Source organism: Ailuropoda melanoleuca, chromosome 6, assembly GCF_002007445.2.
Source record: "Ailuropoda melanoleuca isolate Jingjing chromosome 6, ASM200744v2, whole genome shotgun sequence".
NCBI classification, from domain to species: Eukaryota; Metazoa; Chordata; class Mammalia; order Carnivora; family Ursidae; genus Ailuropoda; species Ailuropoda melanoleuca.
Window position 1 is genome coordinate 56,611,456 of NC_048223.1, and position 23,887 is coordinate 56,635,342.

A 23,887-nucleotide genomic window follows, 5' to 3' on the forward strand; every position below is an offset into this window, starting at 1 on the left:
GTCCTTAGTTTAAAATCCAAACTATCTGATATGAGAATTGCCATCCCAGCTTTCTTTTGAGGTCCATTTGCGTGAAAGATGGTATTCCATCCCCTTACTCTAAGTCTGAATGCATCTTTGGGTTCAAAATGAGTCTCTTGTAGACAGCAAATGGATGGGTCATGTCTTTTTATCCAATCTGCAACCCTGTGGTGTTTTATGGGAGCATTCAAACCATTTACATTGATAGAGATTATTGAGAGATATGATTTTAATGATGCCATGTTGCTAGTAAAGTTTTTGTATCGGTTGTGACTTTCTGCTCTGTATCACTCTTGGGGCCTTTTCACCTTTATAGAACCCCCCTTAATATCTCCTGTAGGGCTGGTTTCATGGTTACAAAATTGGTTAATGACTGGTGATTCTGGAATGTCTTTATTTCTCCATCAATTCTGAATGACAGCCTTGCTGGATAAAGGATCCTTGGCTGAATGTTTTTCTCTGAAAGAACTTTAAAAATGCCCCCCCAACCCTTTATCTCATTCCAGGTCTGTGTAGACAGGGCTGACATAATTCTGACACCTTTGCCTTGGTACGTGAGAAATTTCTTTGCCCTGGCTGCTTTCAATACTGTATCCTTGGATCTCATATTTGCGAATTGCACTATGACGTGACGTGGTGTAGGTTTGTCGTGGTTGAGCTTGGGTGGGGTCCTCTCTGCCTCTTGGACACGAATGTTTGTTTCCCTTGCTAGATTAGGGAAGTTTTCAGCTACAATTTGTTCAAATATCTCTTCTAGAACTCTGTTTTTCTCCACCCCCTCAGGGATGCTGATGATTCTGACATTGGATCGTTTCATTGAGTCAGTAATCTCCCGTAACCTACATTCGTGGGCATGGATTTTTTTAAGACCAGCTTCTATTTTCGTTTTTTCTTCTACTAACCCATCCTCCAATTCACTAATACGTTCCTCTGCCTTGGAGACCCTGGCCGTCAGAGCCTCTAGTTTTTACTGCATTTGGCTCATAGAATTTTTAATTTCTGTCAGATTCATTCTCATCTCTGCCCTTTGGGATTCTATATTCTCAGTAACATTTTCGTTAATACTTTTTTCAAGTCTACTTATCATCTTGACCATTGTTGCTCTGAATTCCATTTCTGATAATTTGGTTACATCCATATCCATTATTTCTGTGGCAGAGGCCACAGACTCATTGTTTTTTCTTTGCTGGGGGGGACTTCTCCTTCTCGTCATTCTGATGAGTAGAGGTTGCAAGGTTATCCAGAGCCCAAATTATTGACCGGGACCCAGGCCCTGCGCCCTTGTTTTATAGGGATCTTAGGGATGTGGGCTTCTTCTTTAAAGATTTTATTTATTTATTTGAGAGAGAGAGAGACAGACAGTCAGCAAGAAAGGGAATACAAGCAGGGGATTGGGAGAGGAAGAAGCAGGCTCCCAGTGGAGAAGCCCGATGAGGGACTCCTTTCCGGAATGCTGGGATCACGCCCTAAGCTGAAGACAGGCGCTTAATGACTGCGCCACCCAGGGGCCCCAGGATGTAGACTTCTTGATTTTTCAGCTTGCCTTCTGTGGGAGGTGCCTGCCGCGCCGATACTCAGTCAACCCTGTTTGGGTAGAGTCTCCGTGTCCCCTGCGAGGGGGGATGGGGATGGGCATGCTGTGAGCCGGTATTTCCAGGCTTTTGTTCTCTTGCAGCTTTCCCTGGCTGTCTGCTATGCCTCTTCTGAGAATCAGAGCGGCAGCGGCTGAATCTCAGCCTCTGTCTCCGAACAGAGGGACCGCGGACCGTTCTCCACTGATGTTCTGGCCGCTTTAACTCTGTTTCTGTTGGTGCTGCTCAACCCTGCAGCGTCCCGGGATATGCGCCCCACACCCGGCCCAGCCCTCACTTCCAGGGCCAGCGCGTCTCTGTCCTTCACGTTTCTAACGCCGCCAGCCGCCAGCCGCCCCATGCGCACTCCCGGAGTTCCCGGTCTCAGTCTATTTCCAGTGAGCACACCGGGATTCCCGAGTTCCGTGAGAAGTCTGGTGGCCCACGCTCCCCGCTCACGTTCTCAGTCTGCTGTCTCACGGTGCTGTCCGTGGTCCGCCCGCTCCCCCATGCAGGTGGCTACCACTTCCCGGCGCCCAGACACAGGGGCTCCCTCCCCCTTCCGTTTATTTTCCAATATCTGTGCGCGGTTTCGCGGCTCCCGGCTTCGTACCTCAATACTCAGCACTGGAGAAGTTCATTTGTAGAGATCCAGATGTATCTTCCTGCGTCTCAGGCTGATTGCGTGGATGTTCAGGCTGGTCTGGTACTTATCCAGCTTGACTCAGGGTACTGGCTGAAAAAAGGGGTCCCCTACTCCTCCGCCATCTTAACTCCTCCTATATTATTTGTTTTAAATAAAATTATTTGTTTTCGATTGAACAAATCATGAGCATTAAGTACATTCCCAACGCTCTGCCACCACACCACAGAACACTGCTGCAGAACATCTCATTGCCTCTGGCCCAAACCATGCTCCAAGTCACTGGGTTCCGCAGGGACAGAGACCAAACACATGCAACTCCAAGGGGGAGGATAGGTACGCAGGGAGTATGTGTCAGAGATGCGGGGAGCTCCCGGGGAGGGACTCCAGCAAAGGAAACCCTACGGAGGCAGCGCTGGTCGCCGTCAGACCAGCGGGTGTCTAGTCTGGGGACCAGCAGCCCTGGGGAGAATGTGAGGAAGCGGAGGTCCCCTGCAGGCCTGTGTTCTTTCTATCAGTGGCTGGCAGGAAAGAGCCCTCCACAGAGAGGAGGGGGCAGGCACTCCCCCAGCACCTGGAGGAACTCGGGATGTCCACCCTCCCAGGCTGCAGGCTGGCAGCGGCTGGCAGGAGGGGAGGCACTGCTGATGCAGGACAGAGCCCTCAGGCAGAGAAGAGGGGGCCAGCGCTCCCCCAGGGATAGCATGGTGACTCAAGCTAACCCTGCAGGATGGGGTACAGGTTCCCCTGCTCTTTGAAGGTACAGTGTTTCTAGGAAACCTTTCACAACAGAAATGGTGCACACCAAAGAGGGAATTACCACTAATTTATACATAAAAATTAGTGAGCATACTCAGACTCCAAAAATTACTTGTCTTTGGCTTTTCGTAGGCCTCAGCACACAACCTCCTAACGGATGCCCAACATAAATGGAGATAAGCACAGCAGATGCTCACAGACACTATTCAAAGTGCCGGTGGCTGGATGCGGAGAGCGGCTCCCAGGAAGGAGCTGGTTGGGGTGCATGCCACCTCTGTAAGTACTCCCCACAAAACAGATGCTGAATGTGATGCTCAGTTTTCGACTTTTTTCAGAAGAGGGAAATCCTCCTCAGGTTTCTTCCTGTTACGGAAGCCAGGTAATAACGTATATCTTTCCAAAAGGTCAAGTGTCGTACCAGGAACTTTTAGAAAGTGGGGATACTTGTACTTGAAAGTTGCTAAGGGAGTAGATGGGAAATGTTCTCCCAGACACAAACATGAGTAGATCCACCAGGAAAGGCACCTTCCTCAGCATGTGGAACAAGGCCCACACCCTACACCCAGAAACCTCTCCTTCCCCTTGCTTAGGACAACCCACAACAGCTGGGATTTACCCCAATTCCTCCTTTCTCTCATTCCCAATATCCAACCCATCAGCCAATCCTGTGAGCTCCATCTTCGATTCCTACCCCAGAATAGGACTAACCACTGATTCCAAGGCCACCAGTCTGGTCCACACTGGAGCCCATCTCTTGCCTGAGTTCCTGGAAAAGCTTCATCACTGACCTCCCTTGCCCATCCTCAACCCTGTGTCATCTGTTCTCTACACTGTAGCGAGGTAGGCCAGTGAAACAGGGTCCCATGGGGTCACAGCCCTGCAATGGCTTTCTGTCACCCTCTGTCACCTCCCTCAGGTCATGTCCTAAGCTATTTCCTGTGGCCACAGGACCCTTCTTGCTGCTCCTGGACACACCTGGTATGCCCCTGCCCTAGGGCCTTTGCCCATGCTTTCCCTTCCATTTAGAATCCTCTTGATGTGATATCACTCACCTTCTTTAGATCTTGACTCAAGGATCACCTTCCTAGCAACGTCCCACCTGGCCCCTATGTGAAAAGCAAGCACACACCCCCCATTTCCCCTTCAGCACACCAGCCCTGTATCCTGCTTTACATTTCCATAGCAGTTATCACATTCACCAGTCCATCTCAGCGGGAGAGAAACGGAGCCCTCCACTGATGGTTTCACCACTGACGCCCTCCGATGTCCTGGTCCAAATTCCAAGGGGAAAAGCTGTCCCAAGGTTCTTGTGCAGCCAGGATGCCCGGGACAAGGGGGTCCACCTCCTGCACCCTGAACTCCATCAGGAAAATGAGGCATATGCGGAATCCACCTGCACATGAAATCTGAAACCACACCCCTTCCTCGGTGACAGGTGAGCACACACACTTCCTCCTCTTGCCTGAGGGGCTCATCTGAGAAAGCTGAGCAGAGATTCATCCCTGGGTCCACATCTCCCTCTGGCCAAGGTCCCAGGAAATAGACCTCTCTCTTCCCTGAACTGCCACTGTGATTGATGTCCGTAATCCTCCTGTGGTCAAGCAGAGCAGTGCACCTGTCCCTCTTTACGGTGACGTCCTCACAAACCAGGCTTTGCTGCACAGTTCTCAGGAAGGAACCTGCAGCAGCGTCAACACGCACCCAGGTTCAGCCCTGGTCTCACACGTCAGGCCCCATGCAGAACTGGGTCTTCACGGAGACTGGTGTCCTCTGTGGCCTTGGACCTAACGGCAGGAGCGGAGATTACAGTTCCAAATGAGAAGTGACCTCTTCCACACACACGGGACCATGGAGGAGGAGTTCTCAGGGGTGTGGCTCTGGGAGAAGTGCTCTGCTGCCTGAATTCACAGACACCAGGCAGAGGACATCTCTGTGCCTCTCCGAGGAAGCAGGCAGCACACTGGGCAAGAATCGATACTGCGGCCTGTGGGCAGCTTCCCACCAAGCACCCTGCTCAGCTGAGGGTTTGAGAACCAAACAGGTAGCAACTGTCTCATCACATCTGTGGCCTGAGGGCAGGCCGGGGCTGGGGGAAGGGCGGGAGTGACCCCAGTCCCTGTCCCTCTTGCAAGGTGGACTGTCCATCAAGAGCGACAGTCCACAATCACAACCTGCCAGTTATCTGATCCGACTACCCGGCCAGGCTCGGACCTGCATAAGACCCAGTGACTTCTTTCCACTCCAGCTCAATCCTTCTCACAGAGAAACAATCTCCAGCCTCAGAAATGTGCCCATCATTACTTCTGGAATTCCCTGGGTTGCGTCTACACTGGCCCACACAGGTGTCTCATCCAGACCACTCTACAAATGCCCTCGGGTTTCAAGCCACTTTCAAGCTGCCCTTAGAAAGGCAGAAACTGGCCCAATTAGGCAGACCAGCCAGGTGACTCGGTGTGCTGGAAACTCAGACAACTTCCTCCAGGAACATCGACGCTTCCAAGTCCAAGCTTCAAACCTTCACTCTCTGGGCACTGAACACCATGTCAGCATAAACACTGCTCTTTCAATTCACTGGTCTCCCCTTCCTTAAAATCAGAAACCAAGCTCCAGTCACCACTCTATTTTCCCTTCAGAGAGAGAAGTCAAAGGATAGTATAAAACACTCCATCTGCACAGTGCACTTCTATGAAAATACAATTCCTTGGTCTTTCTCATACAGGCAGCCCTACATGACCCATACTAATGAGAGATATCACAAGTTCAATCTCTCTCTCTCTCTCTCTCTCTCTCTCTCTCTATATATATATATATATATATAGCCTTGTGTTTTTCCTTTTGATATGTGTATCTCAAAGTCAATGTCTATATTGCTTTCTTAAAAGAACAAAAATAATAATGACATGGTCACATAAGGGTCTGGATCTCCATAGCCAGACCACATGGCTCTGGTCCAGATAAGGATGAAGACACAACCTCAGCCCATGAAGCAAAGCCCACACCCTCAGGGATCCTGACATGCCTCACAGGTGAAGATTTCCTTTGCTACATGGAGTTGTCTGAGTCCAAAGGATGCAGGCAACCTCCAGCATTCATTCTGCTTTCTTCATCAATTCCCCAGTTCAAGTCGCAAGTGACTCACTGGGTCAAGGTTTCAGAGCCCTGGATGGGCATGAGGTAAGCAACCACCTCAGGGAAGGCTAACAGGGGGCTCGATTTCCTTTGGGAGCGCAATGAGCCACCCCCAAACTCATAAGGAACCTACACTCCTTCTCCATGTGTCCCCCTCACAAAAGGCACAACATCCTGTTACAGCTCTGATGCTGTGTTTTACATTAAAAAATAATTTCTAACATCAGCATGTGGTTCACGCAAGAGAAATACATGAACACCCACAAAGGATTCGTCTAATATTTCAGAAGATTGTTTTCCCATTGTTTAATTAAACCAGGAAATAAAAACACACAGATAGCCCCTTCCACTAGCAGGTCCGATTCACTTCACTGATTAGAAGAAGAGCAGGACATAAAAGAGTAACGGAGGTTCTGATGACGCGTCATTTCCATCTCTCAGTTTTGAAATTTCACACGCAAAGAAAGAAGCACCAACAAACGTCTCAGCCTGGCAACTCTGAGGAGTCTGAATGGGAGTGACAGGGACAGACGATGAGGTTGTGTGTGCCGTGTGAGGCTGGTGGCACAGAAGACGGTGCTCTGCCAGCTCTCCAGCTGTGTCTCAGCTTGTGCTCTACGGTTGAGTCTGTTTCCTCATTTGCCTCCCCCACCCCGCGCTATAAACACTGTTACATTAAGGAACAAATTATATGATACAAACAGACACAGGGTTAATCTCATCTTCCCTTTCTCATAAAAGAGATTTCCTAGGAAACAGATGTGCAAAATACATTCATAAGCAATAAATGAACAGAGAATATATGATCCCCTGCAACGTTCTACCTGCAGGGAAATTAAGTAACTCTTGCACCAAATCCAGAATGCTGACAGCTACTTAAATTTTACTTTGTGATTTCACTAGAGAAAAGAGAAGAGCCCAGGACGTTTTGGTTAATGAGAGGTTTTACCTCCAGTCCTGACACGGATATGGCGTTGCGCCAAAAGTACCTGCTGCTTTCGCTGAACGCTGACGTCCTGTGACAAGCTGCATCACTGACTCAGACGCTTCTGTTCAAAACCTCGGATCTTGTGGAGCCAGAGCAGAGAAGTGTTGTCAGCTGGGGAGAAGAAGGCACCTCTGACCTATAGCCTGCACACTTGCTTCAGTTTCTGGGAGAAAGGGAAATACATACTTTTTTCTTAGTAGTAATTATCTTCATTCTAAAGTAGACCAATGACATTGCCTTTTCTGGAAAAGTGAAATTACTCTGCCAAAGAAACCCTCAACTCATCTGTTCCAAATGCAACTTATAGTGGGGTCTGGTTTACGTCACCCTCCCAGGCCCCCACCTGGAGGACCTTCCTGCACGAATCTGACAGCCCATTACCATCAACCCGCGGGACACGGCGCACAATGCTGAATTTGTGTACCGCTCTGGGGGTGGTTACCCCCACACATGCCTGGGGGAACAGAGACTACAGTTCACCACTGCCTCCTGTAGAACACGCTGCACTGTCATGCCTGCCTGGGTCTCTCCAACTGCAGCTCACCACTGCCTCCAGTGGCAGTAAGCTGCACTGTCACAGCTAGAGGACTGCAGCTTACCACTGCCTCCAGTCTTCCGGGCCTGTCTTCCATTGCCTTGGCACTTGGGCCTCTACAAAGCCCAAGGCGTAGAGAGAAGGCAAATTAAACATTCTAGTGGTCTTCCCCGCTGAGGAAGAGGGAGGAAGTAGAGCATCTGAAAACCTCTCCTCCTGTGAAGAGATGCAGCAGGGGAACAAAGCAGTTGGACAGGGGACATGGGGGTCCTCTTTCTTCCACATAATGGTTGAGAAATTTGTTTGTAAATGTTACAGGGATGGTAGTAACCATTCATGGAGTAGGAGAGTAGAAAATAGAACATCTTAATTAACTAGAACATTTTAAGGAAAGAATAAAGAATCAAACCGGGGTGGGGGGGAACCTAAGAGGAAACAGAAGAATAAACAACAAAATGAAACAATCAATCACTAAAAAGTAGATCTAAAGCATAAAATTTAATGAAGCAACTAAAATACTTATTATGAATGAGCTGAATTCCATCAAATAGGAATTGAAGACTGCATATTAAATGTATTGTTTATAAAAACAAGTCATAGCAGGCGTAATAAATATTAAAAATAAAAAGCAAAATATCAGCAAATGCAAAGAAAAATAAAGCTGAGGTGACAATATTGATATCAGAAAAGGTGGAATTTAACTTAACAGCACAAAAAATAAAAATAAAAATAAACTTAAGAGCACTAATCAGAATAAAGAGGGGCATTATGTAATACATAATTTAAAATAAAAAGCCGTTTTAAAAACCATGATAATGAAGATGTGGTACACACACACACACACAGGAATACTATTCAGCCATCAAAAAGAATGAAATCTTGCCATTGGCAATGATGTGGATGGAACTAGTGTGTATTATGTTAAGTGAAAGAAGTCAGTCTGAGAAAGACAAATACCACATGGTCTGACCATTACTCATATGTGGAATGTGAGAAAGAAAACAGGTGAACCTATGGGATAGGGTCAGGGGAAGGAAAGAGGGAAATAAACCATGAGAGGCTCTTAACCATAGAGAACAAACTGAAGGTTGATGGAGGGAGGTGGGTGGAGGATGGGCTAGATGGATGATGGGCATTAAGAAGGTCATTTGTGGTGATGAGCATTGGGTATTGTATATAAGTGCTGAATCACCGAATTCTACTTCAGAAACCAGTATTACATTTGATGTTCACTAAGTAAAATTTAAAAAAAATAGATATAAATAAAAATAAAATACATTTTAAAAAACTACCATAGTAATCATACATTTCATTAACATGGAATAGTGAAAAAACATACAAGGTCCCAAGTGAGAAAATGTCATAAACCATAAATAGGGAAAACATTTATTATTATTATTTATTATACTTGGTAAAACTCTAAAAGTAAGTTTAAAAATATAGAGAGGATGGATAACTTTCTGTATTGTTATATCTGTATCACAGTACGATTTCTGATGAAATAGAACTAAAAAATTTGACCAAGGATACCTCAAAAATTCAAATCAAGCTCAACTTGAAAGATGAATATATCTATAATCAATCTTAATATTGATAATAGTAATACAGCACTAGAAACAGATAGCTTCGCAGAGTTAGCTAAGCATTAAAAAATAGATAACTCAAATGATTTAAATGAATTCAAGGTATAGAAAAAGACAGAAAATTCCATAATTGATTCTATCAAGTCAATATTACCTATCTGTGCAAACTGATAAAGATTTTTGTAATGTCTATAAATGTCACTTATAAACATCTAGCATGTTTTTAAGTTTATAAATGAAATGTTTATAAAATAAAATTTTATCAAAAGAAGGAGCAGAGTATCAAAAGCACGCATCATGACCCAATGAATTCAGGATATCAAAAATCTTCCAACATAAGAATTACGTCAAGAAAGAAGACTTCCATAGGATAGCAAGAGATGCAAAAGCATCACTGGACAAAATTCACAAGTGGCTTATCCAATAAAACCTTGAAGTACAATAACAATGAGCCTACTTAAAGAATCAGAAGTCATTGACCTAAAAAGAGGAACCTAACTGGTAAAATGGGAAAAGGTATTTCTGTTAAATCAGTTTTCTTTATTTTACTACCAATAATATTGATATTGTTGCAGGTTAACAAATGCAATAAGAAAAAAATAATCAGAATGATATTTGGAGAAAATATCAAGTCATTTTTAGTCTGTTATTGTTTTTCACTGGATTTTATAACTAGGAAGCTTCAAGGTTTATAGAAATGCTAGCATTAAGTGACTTCGGCAGCTGTTTGGATACAAGATAAATATATAAAATTGCTCCACTTTTTTCCTTAGCCATAACAATTAGAAATGAAAATGAAGGGAGATAGCATGAAAATTTGAAAGGAAAACATTTAAAAACTAGGATAAGTAGAAAACCTACACTCAAAAAATAAATAATCCAGTTTAAAAAAATGGACAAAAAAGCATGTGTAGACTTCTTTCCAAAGAAGACATCCAGATGGCCAGCAGACCCATGAAAAGAAGCTCAACACCACTCATCATCAGGGGAATACAAATGAAAAGTACAAGGGGATGTCACCTCTCTCCAGTCAGAATGGCTAAAATTAACAACACAGGAAACAACAGGTGTTGGCAAGGATGCAGAGAAAGGGGAACCCACTTACACTGTTGGGGGGAATGCAAACTGGTGCAGCCACACTGGAAAACAGTGTGGAAATTTCTCAAACACTTAAAAATGGAACTACCCAACAACTCAGCAACTGCACCTATTGGTACTTACCCAACGAATACAAAAATATAGACTCAAAGGGGCACATGCACCTGATGTTCAGAGCAGGCTTATCAACAACAGCCAAACAGTAGAAAGAGCTCAACTGTCTGTCAGTTGAGGAATGGAGAAAGGAGTTGTGGCATATATAGACGTGTATGTAGAGTTGTGACATATGGAGCTAGAGTGTTGTGCTAATGAAATAAGTCAGTCAGAGAAAGACAAATAACATATGACTTCACTCAGATGTGGAATTTAAGGAACAAAACAGATGAACATGTGGGAAGGAAAAAAAAGAGAGGGGGAAGCAAACCATGAGATACTCAACTATAGATAACAAACAGGGTAGGTGGTGGGAGTTCGTGGGGGATGGTCTAAATGGGTGATGGGTGGGCACTTGTCAGGATGAGCACAGGGCGCTGTAGATAAGTGAAGAATCACTAAATTCTACTCCTGACAGGAATATTACACTAAATGTTAACTAATTAGAATGTAAATAAAAATCTAAACAAACAACAAGAAACAAACTTGGGAGCCTGGTCATGTGGTTGTGAAAATGGGACAGGTTAGGCCACTGGACCACTCAAAATTTGGCTTGAGCACTATCTTGACATCATGAGGCCTAGGGCATTTGACATTGCTCAGCAGAGAATGCTTGTGTGTAGGCTGGGCCATCCCCTTTGGGAAAAGAGCTGGCCTCATCTCTGGGGCAAGTGGACATGAAGACCTCTCCCCAATATTTCCCATTCCTCTTTGAAATGTAGAACTTCACTCTTTTTGTAGCCATTCCCATATTGTTGCATAATTTCTAACTAGGCCTTGTTCCCATCCAGGGGTGATGGGGCTCCCATACAGCCAGCACCCAAGGATTGGTGTCAAGTTCCCACTCTGATCCAGTGGTAAGGGAGAGCAATCAGTGTCTGATATCCCAAAAGAACAATGGCATTTGTGCTCCTGAGCACTTGTTTGGCCGGCTGGTGTAAGCATATTGCTCAATAAGCAGTTTGCTTCCCTCCCCTGGCTGATCCAGGTGCCTTCATTATGAAGAACAGATAAGCCATGCATGTGCATGCAGTATGCTCCAGGACCTGGTGAGTGCAGAAAATGCCCTTTCTAGGCATACTGCACCAAGGTCCCACTCTAAACACTTAAGCATCAGTGGCAAGCACCGAGGTGATATTGTTGAACTCCTGCTGTCTCTAACCACCAGTGAGACAGGTAGGGAAAACAGCCAACTCCAGAAGCCTTCCCTCTTTTTCTGAGGGGAGAACGTAGGTCTCTTGCTGACAGGGTTTGATATGTAAACAGTGGAGATTTCTCTTTGCCCAAGTTCACAGGTGTTAGCTATTCTGGAGGTGGCCCACTTGCCAGGAGATGATGCAACTCCATTCACCACATTAGGCCATTCTTGTCTCTCATAATGAACTTTAACCTCCAGTGTATCCATTTTGACACTTTTATGATTTTTTTGGGTTTATTTATTTATTTATTTATTTATTTGAGAGAGAGGGAAAGAGAGTGCACATGACTTGGGGGAGGGGCAGAATGAGAGAATCTTCAAGTAGACTCCCTACTGAGCACAGAGCCAGACATGAGGCTCCATCACACAACCCATGAGATCATGACCTCAGCTGCAACCAAGAGTCGGATGCTTAACCCACCGAGCCAACCAGATTCCCCTACACTTTTCTTTTTATCTGAAACTAGATTAACCCAAGGGACCATTCCAAGCCAGTGACTCACAGCAATGTCCTCTGCTTGAAAGTCGGGACTCATGCAGAGTTCTTAGGACTGTGTTTATGTTGTGCCACAGGGCCCCTCAAAATTCGGTTTCAGAACAATTTGGACATCAGGAAATTTTGGGTGTTTGAAGAGGTTCAGCAGAAAATGTTTGTGTGTAGGCCAAACTATAGGGTTTGGGTGGGAGGTGGCCTCATTCCTGGGGCAAGGGGAAACAAAGTTCTCTCCTTCCCAGGTTTTTTCCCCCCTATTCTTGTATGAAATGTAGAACGTGGATCCTCTTAGTAGGCATTCCCATAATCTTCCATATTTCTAAGTAGGTCTTTGCTCACATTCAGGGGTGATGGAGCTCACACTGGCATCATCTGAAGATTTTGATGAGTTCTCACTTTGTTTCTGTGATAAGCGAGCATAATAGGTGTCTGATAGCCCCCAAAACGATGGCCCTCCTGTCCTTATACAGTTGCTGCTTAAAGTACTGTGGTCAGTGCACTGACCAATCACCACACTCATGCCACTCTCACTCCTGCATATACCACACACAAATGTACATCCCACAGACACCACAAAAACAGCAGACACTGACACACTTCCAACTCACACAAACAGCACAAACTACACATACACACCACACACAACACATAGACTGCAGACACAGCACCAACACATCACGCACACAGCACACATACACCAAACACCTACACTCTGCACATAGAGCACACCCATACAAGACATACACCATACACACAGCACTCATACACAGAACACATATACACTGCACTCACACTTCATACATAAAACACACAGAATACACATACACCACAAACACCACACCAACACTACACACACATAAACACATATACCACATAATCACCACACACACAATGGACATATGCAATATACACCATGCATGGGCCACACACAAAACTCTCACACAACACATGTAGCACACACACATACAGAACACACACCAAATCCACTATATACACACCCCATGCAACATGCACAATGCATGCCACACACCTACTATACACACACCAGCCAAAAACCATACACAGCAGACATATACCACACACACACATTTCATTTACCTCATATACAACACAGTCACACCAAAAACGCCCGATATATTTAACACATATACATCGCCTACACAGAACATAGACATTACACACGCACACACAGAAGGCACACACAGCCCATATCCTACAGAAACTCACACGCACCACAAACACCACACTCATACTTCATAGACAACACATTCACCACTCCTGTACCACACAAATACCTCACACATACACCTCACACACACAACACATAGGAAACACACACACAATGCCTACGGACATTCATGCCACAAATACTAAATACGCACCACATATACTGCACACACATGCACACACACACACAGACATCACACATGTACCACATAATTACACGTACACTACACACAGAAACCCCACAAATGCCACACAAATGCCAAACACACATTCTGCAAAGAAACCCCAGAAACTGAACACACATTACCCATAATAGTCACATCACACATACAACGCCAACACATGTAAATTACACACAGACAGGTACCACACATATACCACACCCACGTGTGCACCATGAAAACACATGAACACCACACACAACACTCATAGTACATGCATACCAAAGGACACCAAACCTACAGAACACCTCCATCACAGACACATCACACCTACAACACATGCCACCCATACAACACAAACACACACCACACACTATACAAACAATACACAACGAAAGACGCCAGACACATCCCACGTTGACACCACTTGTATAACACACACACACCAGATTCATATCACACATTGATCCATTTATATGTACATCACAAACAACACATACATGACACATATAACACATATACCACACACACCTACCCGCATCATTTACACCACACACACCACCCTATATAACACATAGACTACACATATTCCGCACATAACACACATCTCAAACACACACCACACATCTACAAAACACAAACCCATAACACCACAAATACACTACACACACCTATACACAAACATGCCACATATTCCCCTCATGCACACTACACATGCAACGAAAAATCACCACACATACAACACCCACACAGCCTACATACACCGTCTGCATGCCACAACTCTACCACTCACCCACGCCTCACATCACCACACACTTACCACAGAAATTCAACATATTTGTCTCACACACACACACACACACACACCAGACATATGCCAAACACATAGAAACCACACAAAAACCAACACATACATAAATACACAATATAATGCACACTGAGCATGCAACATAAATTACATGCATATACTACATACGCACAGGTCACATAACACACACCACATATATACCAGAAACTCACAACACTTTTTCCACGGAAAGGCACGCCAAACATACACAACACACACACCATACACACACCACAATACACCACACACACCATGCATCTCAAACCAACAGACCCCACACGGACCTCATAAAAAGGCACCACACACACACCATGCACACACCATGGATACACCATACTCAGCACACAGATACCACCCAAAACCACACCACACATGCACCATGTATATAGCACACAAATAACCCACGCACAGCACATACACCACAAACACACTGTATGTATATCATACATACACACCACACATACCCTCACCTATATACACTACACAAACACCAAACATACACCATACAAAACACATCTCCATAACACACAAACCACACATACAGCACACAAAACACACACCGCATACACACCACTCAAGAACTGCACACACACACCACACCTCTACCACACAGCTACACCCACATATTCAATATACCTACATACACCACACAAGCCAGAACACCAATCAGACTCGTATCACACTCAAACAACACTGTCTACACACACGCATATACACCACACCACATACTAGTCATATAATTAGCACAGACGCAAACACACACCTGCTTAGTTCTTGGTGGCTGGTGTCAACCTGCTGGTATGTGCCCAGCTTGTCTCCCTCCCCTGGGTGTTTGACATGCCTTCATTATGAAGAGAAGATAGTTCACCCATGCACAGAACACTCCACAGCATGGCCTGCACAGAAACGAGCCCTTGCTTGGAATAGTGCACAGAGTCCCAGTTCAAACACTGGAGATTTGCCCCCAAAGCACCCCTGCTATCCTTGAGCCACTGCTACCTGTATTCGCTGATGGGAAGGGCAGGAAAAAGAGCAAAGGCCAGAAGCTTTCACTCTCTTTCAGCAGGAGGAATTCAGGCCTCTAGCTGACAGGGCTCCCAGGTGTAGCCAACAGAAGTTCCTTTTGCCCAAGTCCACAGGTGTTCCTTATTCCTGATAGGGTTAGCTCACTAGGAAATTGTGCTAGTCCTTTCATTTTCAACATTATCACATTCTCATCTCCATTAAAGAACTCTGGCCCTCTGTATCTTTTTCCATACTAGTTTCAGCCTTGGGGCCATTCAGATCCTGTGTCTCAGAGCAATATGCTCTCCTTTAAACTGGGAGTCTGACCAAGTCCTTTGGCCTGTGCATTAGGTTGGATAAGATCACTTGCAATTTGGTCTCAGAAATAGATGGACATTGGGAGGGATAGGGGATTTTAATATGCCAGCATCGGATGTTAGTGTGTAGGCTCGGCCAGAGGTTTTGAAAGGCAACTGGGCATATTTCTGTAGCAAAGGGAAACAAAGTGAAACACCTTGCCAGATTTAGTTCATTGGAATGGAGAACTTTGGCCCTCCTGGTAGCCATTCTCATAGCTTGCTGTATTTCCAACTAGGCATTCATGGGATATGTAGCTATCACTCACACAGCCACCACTCAGTGCTTGGTGGCAAGCTTCCATTCTGGTCCTGTGTAAATGAGAGCAATCAGTATACAACATCGCCAAGGAAATTGGTGTTCTTTCTTCTAATTGCTTGCTGCTTCACTGGATGGAGTAAGTACTGTAATGGGTAGCCAGCTTGCTCTATTCTCTGACTCACTGAGATGCCTCTGTTCTGAAGACCAGATGGTGTGGGCAGGTATTCTCCAGGTCCCGGGGAGTGCAGAAAGAACATATTCAATGACTATTAACTCAAGGTCCAGTTCCAAACACATGAGCATCAGCAGAGAGGACTCACCTGCTTCCCCTGAACTACTGCTGTCTCTATTCACTGACTTGAAGGGCAGGAGAAATATCCAAGGCCAGAAGCTTTCCCCCTTTTTCGGAAAGAAGAATGGAAGCCTCTTGCTGACTAACTCTCTGGTGTAGCCAGTGGAGGTTTCCCTTTGCCTGAGTCCAGAGGTGTTTCTTATTCCTCAGAAAGCAACTCATTAGGAGATTGCTCTAGTAGCTCCATTCTGAACATTATCCCATTTTCGGCTGTCACGAAGAACTCAGGCATTTTGTGTAGCCCTTTGCATTCCTTTGCTCTTTTCCACAACTAGACTCACCTTTTGAGCAATAGGGAAATAGGGACAAATGGGCTCAAGGAACCTTACTGACATCTGTGAGAAGGGAGGAATATGAGAGGAATTTAGTTACAGGAAGAGTCAAGGAGCTTGAGAGCTGGCTTACCTGAACACACAGGAAGACTCCCTGGATGCTATCCTAGGAGTTCAGCCTTTCAGGACAGACTGTGAGATTCACCAACTGCAGAAGGAGGCAGCTCCTGGCTTTGCCAGATCTCACATGATCTTGGGGCAAATCTCAAGTGATCTCAGTCCAAATCTCATGAAATGTCATTCAAGCCCCATAACACCTCAGGCCAGCCAGCAAGATCTAGGGTCAAAACTCGTGAGGTTTCTGGCCAAAGCTCTCAGGCTCTTAGATGGAACTGGCACTCCCTGGCAGAGCCTGCTTTGTGCCCCTTAGGTAGGTAGGGATGGCACATGCCAGAAGTGGACAAAACGTCCATCATCTCCAGTTTTAGAAATGCTCCCAGGCATGATGTAGAGGAAGAAACAAGCCGTCTCACACCTAAATCCCTGGTATTGCAACATCCTAGGGGAAGAGAGGGTAATTAGGGAGCACTGAATTCAGAATGAAAGGGCCTGGTGAACATTTATTCACACTAAACCCGAGTGACAGAATGAGGAAGGCAGGAGGAGAAGGGAGAAGCAATGGGCCCCCAAATAAGACAAGAGAGCACAAAGGCTTTTCCAGGCATTGAAAACATTAAGGCTGTCTGTATTAACCACACAACCACCCAGAAAAAGAAAAAGAAAAGACATCTCTTTCTTTAGCCAGACATCATATGATACTGGGGAAAATCTTGTGAGATCCCAGCCCAAATCTCTTGAGATTTCAACCAATCTCATGAGATCTCAGTCCAAATCTTGAGAGATCTCATCCAAATCTCATGATATCTCAGGCTCAACCATTGACACCTAGGGCCAAAACCCGTTGGCTCTGTGACCAAACACCCTGGCCCTTGGGGGCAACCAGCACTTCCTAGGAGAGCATTCTTGGCACTCCTTATCTCAGTGGGGAATGCACATGTTAGGATGGGGCAGAATTCTACTTTCATAATTGGTCCCAGACACGACCTTCAGGAAGACACAAAGTGTCTCACACTGAAATATCTGGTGTTGAAGCATCCTACCTTCAAGCAGGTAAGAAGGGAGCATTGCTTCAGGAGGAATGGGCCCAATGGATTCTTATTCATTCTCATCCAGAGGTGAGAGAAACAGGAGGCAGTAGGGGAAGGAAAAAGCAAAATGCCCCCAGGTAGGACTGGTGAGAACAGATGCAGGGTCTCTGAGAGCTTTCCTGGGCTTCAAGAACATTAAGGCTGTCTGTATTAGCTTCAAAACACCCAAGGGAAAAAAAAAGTAAATATACCTTTTTCCTTTGCTGGACCTCAGGTGATCTGGGAGTAAATCTGGTGATATCTGTCCAAATCTCATGAGATCTCATCTAAATCTCACCAGATCTCAGTACAAATCTCATGAGATCTCACATGCAACTCCTGAGATTTCTAGCCAAATCTCATAGATCCCAGTCCAAATCTCATGAAATCTCATCCACATCTCTCCAGATCTCAGTCCAAATCTTGTGAGCTCTCACGCACGTCCCCTGAGATTTCTACTGACATCTCCTAAATCTTAGTACAAATCTCTTGAGATCTCATCCAAATCTCACAAGATCTCAGTATAAATCTTGTGAGGAATCTCATGAGATATCTTCCAAATCTCAACAGAACTATGACCAATACAAGTGAGAACTCCTGCACATCTCAAGAGGTTTCTAGCCAAATCTCATGAGATCTAAGTCAATATCTCATGAGAACGGAGTTCAAATCTCATATGATCTCATGCAAGTCTCACCAATCTCAGTCCAAACCTCAAGAGAACTCATCCAAGTCTCATGATATCTCTTCCAAATCTGGCCAGATCTCAGTCAAATCTTGTGAGATCTCATGCACATCTCATGAGATTTCTACCCAAATGGCGTGAGATTTCAGTACAAGTGTCCTGAGAACTCAGTCCAAATCTTGTGAGATCTCTTCCAAATCTCACAAAATTTCAGCACAAACCTCATGAAAACTCAGTCTGAATCTCGTGAGAACTCAGGCCAAATCTCGTGAGATCTATTCCAAATCTCACCAGATGTCAGTCCAAATCTCTTGAGATGTCTTCCAAGTCTCAGCAGAACTATGTCCAAATCACCTGAGAACTTATCCACATCTCACTGAGATCTGGCAAGATTTTGAAGAGATTTCACAAGATTTGGACTGAGATCTCATGAGATTTGGCTAGAAATCCCATGACATGTGCATGAGATCTCACGAGATTTGGATAAGATCTCACGAGATTTGGATGAGTTCTGCTAAGACTTGGACAGAGATTCGCAAGATTTGAATGAGATCATAGGACATTTGGAGTGAGACCTCAAGAGATTTGGAATGAGATCTGACAAGATTTGGCTAGAAATCTCAGGAGATGTGTGTCACAACTCTCAAGATTTGGACTGAGATATGGGAAGATTTGGAATTAGATCTCATGAGATTTGGGTAGAATCTGGTGAGACTTGGAAGAGACTTCAGTAGATTCAGACTATTCTCATGAGTTGGACAGAGATCTCATGAGATTTGGGTACACATCTTGTGAGATATGTGTGAGATCTCATGAGATTTGGGCTGAGATCTAGCAAGATTTGGAAGATATCTCACGAGATATGGACTAAGTTCTCATGAGATTATGACTGAGATCTCATGAAATTCGAACTGAGATCTGGCCAGATTTGGAAGACATCTCATGAGATTTGTACTGAGATCTCATGAGATGTGGCTAGAAATCTCATGAGTTGTACGTGAGTTCTGAGATTTGGAAGCAGGTCTGGTGAGATTTGGAAGAGATCTCATGAGATTTGGACTGAGTTCTCATGATATTTGGACTGAGATCTAACAAGATTTGGACTAAGATTACCATCTTTGGCTTAAAATCTAATTTGTCTGATATAAGGATTGCCACCCCAATTTTCTTTTGATGTCCATTAGCATGATAAATGGTTTTCCACCGCCTCACTTTCAATCTGGAGGTGTCTTTGGGTCTAAAATGAGTCTCTTAAAGAAAGCATATAGATGGTTCTTACTTTTTTTTATCCAATCTGATACTCCGTGTCTTGATTGGGGCATTTAGTCCATTTACATTCAGAGTAACTATTGAAAGATATGAATTTAGTGCCATTTATTACCCGTAAAGTCACTGTTTCTGTATATTGTCTCTGTTCCTTTCTGGTCTATGTTACTGTTGGGCTCTCTCTTTGCTTAAGGGGTCCCTTTTAATATTTCTTGCAGGGCTGGTTTAGTGATCACAAATTCTTTTAGTTTCTATTTGTCCTGGAAACTTTTTATCGCTCCTTCTATTTTGCATGACAGTTTAGCTGGATAAAGTATTCATCACTGCGTATTTTTCTCATTTAGCACCCTGAATACATCATGCCCACTCTTTCTGGCCTGCCAGGTCTCCATGGATAGGTCCGCTGCCGGTCCAATGTTCCTACCCTTGTAGGTTACAGATCTCCTGTCCTGAGATGCTTTCAGGATTTTCTCTTTGTCTCTGAGATTTGCTTTTGACTATCATACGTTGAGGTGATGACCTATCTTTATTGATTTTGAGGGGGGGTTCTCTGTGCCTCCTGGACTTGGATGCCTATTTCCTCCCCAGATTAGGGAAGTTCTCCACTATAATTTGCTCCAATATACCTTCTTCCCCTCTCTCTCTTTCCTCTTCTTCTGAGATCCCAATTATTTTAATATAATTTCACTTTATGGTATCACTTATCTCTCGAATTCTTCCCTTGTGATCCAGTAGCTGTTTGTCCTTCTCAGCTCCTTTATTCTCCATCATTTTGTCTTCTATATCACTAATTCTCTCTTCTGCCTCATTTATCCTAGCAGTTAGAGCCTCCATTTTTTATTGCATCCATTAATAGCCTTTTTTATTTCAATTTAGTTAGACTTTAGTTCTTTTATTTCTCCAGAAAGGAATTCCCTAGTGTCTTCTATGCTTTTTTCAAGCCCAGCTAGTGTCTTTATAATCATTATTCTGAACTCTAGTTACGACATCTTACTTATAACCATACGGATTAGGTCTCTGGCAGTCAGTACTCCCTCTTGATCTCTTCTTTGAGTTTTTCTGTCTTGTCATTTGTGCAGAAAGTGGTTGCTTTTCTATTTTTAGAGTTGTAGCTATTCTTTTCTTAGATCTCCTATTGAGTTCACAGGTGTTCAGAATGATTTAACAGCTATCTAGCTGAATTCCTGGGATCAGACAAAACAGGTCTCCTACTCCTCTGCCACCTTGGACTCCTCAAATGCCCTGAATTTTAACTGTACTTACTTTCCCCCTCCAATCTATGCTCCCTTCAAATACTAACATCTAGTAGAATAACCAAAGACTAGAGAAGGGGAAAGGGGGAAAGCAAAGGCCACTGGTCTGGAGAAAATGAGAAGTGATTCTACTTGCAAACCCAGCACAACCCTCTCCCTCAGGAGAGAAATGTACCTCCAACAACTACTAAAATCAGATAATCACAGCGAAATGAAAACAAGAAAAGATGTGCAAGCTGCATGCACCAACAATCTACACACCTAGCAGCAGCTTTGCTGGAAAGCTTCTTCCCACTGTAGTCTGGCCCTCCTGGGTCGGGGACAGAAGCCTTCACAATTTCCCTGGGCAAGTTACACCTGTGGAGCCTGATCTGCCAATGCCAAGCCCCACGGATTCATTTCCACAATATGGAACAGCTTCAGAAAGTCTCAGAATACCTTCTCCTCTTCCTCTTTTGAGTTTTACTTCACTCACATTCCTTTTTAACGGTTATTTGTAGGACACTGATAACACATTTTTCTCTCCCCAAAAAGACCAGACCTCTTTTTATAGTGATGTTATTTGGTATTTGTGCATCACCTAGTGCTTTTCAAAGGCTGTCATTGTTGTCATCTCCCAACACACTGTGGCATGGGTAGAAAGGTGCTGCCCCTCAAGCCACCAATGAGAAACTGAGGCTCCAGGAGGGCTGAGATGTTGTCAGAGACAGCAGAGACAGCACCTCTGGCCCCCAGATTTTGCCTTCAGTCACTCTGTGGTGACTTGTAGGGACCCAGGGGCCTGGTGGGGCTTACATTGTGTGGAGTGGCAACAGACCTGGACAAAGCCTGGGTGAGCTGCTGCTCCCATCCCACCCAGCCTGCCTGAGTAGGTGTTCTATGGAGCTGAAGGGAGGGATGAGGGAGAGAAAACTCTCCAAGAACATGCTAAAGAACATCTGGAGCTCAGCAGGGATTGATTCAAATGTCATGAAATACTTGTCAAATACCCACTATGTGCTGAGAACTCTAAACCAGACTGGATTCTGTATGCTCCTCAGGGGCCTTTCAGTTAGGTCAGGCAGAAAAGTTAAATTACCACAATACAACCAAGAAATGGTCATTATCATAAGAGAAAGTGTGCTATGAGACACAGAGGAGGGGTGAACAGAGGAGAGCTCAAGTGGCCTTTCACAGGCCTCAAATGACAGAGCAGATGTGAGGGATGGTTTGAGATCAGAAACAGTCATACACACACACACACACACTCACCCTCACTCATCCACACACACACACACACGTACACATGCACATTGACAGAGGAAGACCCAGACCCTCTTCATCCCTCAGGCTCCCCAGGGCTGGCCCAGAGGCCTGCCTCCACCTGAAACCCTAAGAAGAAAGCCACACAGGTACTAAAGATGCTGAGATTCATGAAGGTTTTCTCCAAAACTGAGGGATGACAAAGGACTGTCTCTTTCCACTTTTCCTTACTCTAGGCTTGGTTTTAGCTTTGCAGGGATGAAGCTGTGGGAAGCCAGGGGCTGTGCATTGTCATTGGCTTAGGCCAGTGTGGCAGCTTTGCCTAGCTTCTGGAACCAAGGGGCCTAGTGGTGAATTATCATCCTGAGAGCTAGTTCTGTTTTCTAGAGGCTTCCAACCTTCCTGGAGATAGGGCAGTGGTCACTGAAATTGCTCCATGTTGATGACATCAACTCTTCAACTCGCTCAGCTTAGAGGACACCCTGCCTGTGACCCACACTGTCATCTCACGTGCCCTTCATTCTCCTCCACCGATAATGACTGCTTGACAAGACTAGTAGAGGTTTCCCACAAATACCAATGAGTAATTCCTTTTGGTTTTTAGAACATGAGAACTAAGGAAGTAATTTCAGGGGTTTGGAAGTGAACTGCACTTCCCATTTTTATATTAAAGGCTTCACTGAGGTTAAAAAAATGTTCTATAAATAGGAGAAAACAAAATCCTACCTGTCCATGGTCTATGAAAGTTCTATCAATTGGCATCATGATTGCAATAACTTTATCTGGGCCTCAAGCCAGGGGCCCCTAAATAGATCGTGTGGGGTCCACTGCTGCCTGTGGAGTGCTGGTTCTGCAAGTGTGCATTGGGGTTTTGGAATTCTTGGTGGATGTTAGTTGGAAATCAAGAGGCCAGGCTCTTAAGACAGATTTTATCCTCACTCCTCACTTCTATTTTCAATCCATAAATTAGACCAGAAGCATAATTCAGGTTCATTCATTCATCTGACATTTATTTAACACTTGCCTTGAGCACACCTTATATTAGGCATGGGAAATACATATGTGATTAGAACCTGGTATCTGCCCTATAAGACACATAGTAACAAAAGTGTATTTAATATGAGCTCAGAGCTCTTCAACGCATCTTCCCTGTCTTACTAATTTCCTACCCCTTGCACTTAGCACAGTATCTGAGATTCAAGTGAAGGAGCTCAGTAAGACTTTATTGAATGAATGAGGGTGAGTGATTAAATATCTACTTGCAACAATGGCAATGTGTCCACCTTAGAAGAGACGTGGCAACGGTATGTTGTCAGCAAGGACTCTACGGTAACATGCAAATAAAGGAATTATTGCTACAGCTTATTAAAGAAATAAAAGTAACATAGGCATGGAGGAAAGAACATTTGATTCTGCCTAGGAGGGCTGTGATTTTGGAAGGGGAAAACTCATTGTTTCTCCCAAATGTGTGCGTGGGGGGGGTTCTCACACCAAGCAATTGTCTAGCATCAGCTGGGTGTCCTACAGTTCAACTCAATGCTGACACTATTTATCTGGAGATAGTATCAGATCCCACAGGTTAAGAGCTCAGTCCCACAAGA